This window comes from Mastomys coucha, unplaced genomic scaffold (genome assembly GCF_008632895.1).
Source record: "Mastomys coucha isolate ucsf_1 unplaced genomic scaffold, UCSF_Mcou_1 pScaffold3, whole genome shotgun sequence".
Lineage (NCBI taxonomy): Eukaryota > Metazoa > Chordata > Mammalia > Rodentia > Muridae > Mastomys > Mastomys coucha.
Window position 1 is genome coordinate 3,029,815 of NW_022196909.1, and position 2,368 is coordinate 3,032,182.

Here is a 2,368-nt window from a genome sequence, read left to right on the forward strand (position 1 = left end):
CTTGTGACACTAAAAAAAAAAGAGAGAATGGGTAAATTCTGGGACACTTACTTGGTGGCTGTATGACTGCAACTAGCTGGTGAGTTCAATCTATTGGTAACGGGAACAGGGACATCTAAATTCAGAGGATACATCCCTGAAGAGGCCAAGTCCACTTGATAATTTGGAAATTATCAAGACATCAAAAGTCTACAAGGAGAAGGGATTCCTTAGGTCCCAAGCATCTAGTATGATGAACATGTCATCAAGATCTGCAGCCACAGAAATTCCATAACTGCCCTACAGGCATAGGCATGGATCAGGTAGAGGCCCCACACCATGACAATTTATAAATGTATCTGTGATAGAGAAGCAGTGGGAGACTAAAAATCAACATTGACCCAGAGAGACTGGGAGTTAAATACATTGAATGTTATGCAGAGATGTCAGTAGAGCAGCCACATAGTTAACAAAAATAGTAGACTTCCAAGATGGCTGGCTTCTTCTTCACTGTCCTGCAATAAAACTTGGTAGTTTAAAAACAGAGGTCTGGTAAAACTTTTCTCCATCAGGTAGCCCGTGAAAACCCCTATCTCCCTGCTGCTCTTGAGCCTGAACAAGTTCAGCTCCTGATTAGGACATATTTATTCCAAAGCTGTAGGCCAATCACTCCTTTTGTTTTTGTTAAACTGACCAATGCTAAAAAAGGAGAGAGAAACTTTATTTTTATTTTTTTATTTTTTATTTTTTGGTTTTTTGAGACAGGGTTTCTCTGTGTAGTCCTGGCTGTTCTGGAACTCACTCTGTAGACCAGGCTGGCCTCGAACTCAGAAATCCACCTGCCTCTGGCTTCCAAGTGCTGGGATTAAAGGAATGTGCCACCACTTCCAGACTGAGAGAAACTTCTTAAAGACACTTACAAATACCAGCCATGGAGAAAACACTAGACATTTGTTTCTTGAATGCCTCCATTGCTCTCATTCTCTGTTTCTCTGTCTTGGTCTCAGACTCTGGAAATATTTGTCCCTCTGTCTCTCTGTTTGTCAATTGTTTCTCTTTCACACACACTCTCTCTCCTTTATACTGTTTTTTTTTTCATTAGAGAGAAATTCTCACCATGGATTTTAGCACAGTAGGGAATTATACATTATCTAAGGCATTTAGAAATAACCAACTTTTCTTCTAATCTTGCTCAAGTTTCAAAATTAAGCAAACAGAACTTTATCAAAGGCTGTTTCGTGGAAGCAAGTCTCCTCTCTTCTGTGCCTCCTGTTTCCCAATTAGGAAAGTGAGGCTGGGGATGGCACTCACTTCTGAGTTGTTAAATGAGTTAGTGCTTAGTATGTAGGATAGAAAAGTTGGTCTAGAGTTGATATGTGGAACAAAACGTTTTAGTGCTTTCTTAGCTTCTGAGTGGTGACAGGCTAGCTGTTGCCCATGTTCCCCTTATTAGAAAATGTTATGACCTTAGTAAAACTTGTTTATAAACAATTTGTGTTTTTTATGTGTGTGTGCATACCCAACTCCACCATGTATAAATAGAAAACAGCTTTTGTGAGTCACGTTTTTCCTTCCACTCCATGGGTTCCAGTGGATGAACTCAGGTTGTCAACTTGAAAGTTAGCACCTTTACCCACTGGAGCATTTACTGGCCCCAAACTATTCTCTTAACTGAAGTTGCAATCATTGAACCTGCATGGGTTGATGCTGGGTCCTCTGCATACATTTTGTCATTATTTAGTCTCAGTTTTTGTGAGACTCCCATCAATGGGAGTCTGGGTGTCTCTGAATCTTTAATCTGTTTTGGGGACCCATTTTCTCCTACTGGGTTGTTTCATCCACCCTTGACAAGAAAATTCATGCCTAGACTTAATGCATCTTGTTATGTTATGTTTGGTTTATATCCCTGGAAGACCTGTTCTTTGCTGAAGGAAAATAGGGGAACAGTGGATCTGGGGGAGAGGTGTGGCAAGAGGGAGAATAGGAGGAGGGGAGGAAGGAGAAAAAGGGGAGGTTGAGATTGGGATGTGTTGTATGAGAAAAGAATAAATATAAAGAAAAAATGATGGCTTTATAACACTAATATATAAAAGATCTTAGTGTCTGCCTATGACACTCAAACACTTCAGAATCAGATGGATGGATGGATGGATGGATGGATGGATGGATACATACATACATACATACATACATACACACACACACACACATACATACATACACACACACATACATACATACATACACGCACATACATACATACACACACATACATACATACACACACACATACATACATACATATACACACATACATACATACATACATACACACACATACATACACACACACATACATACATACATACATACACACACATACATACAC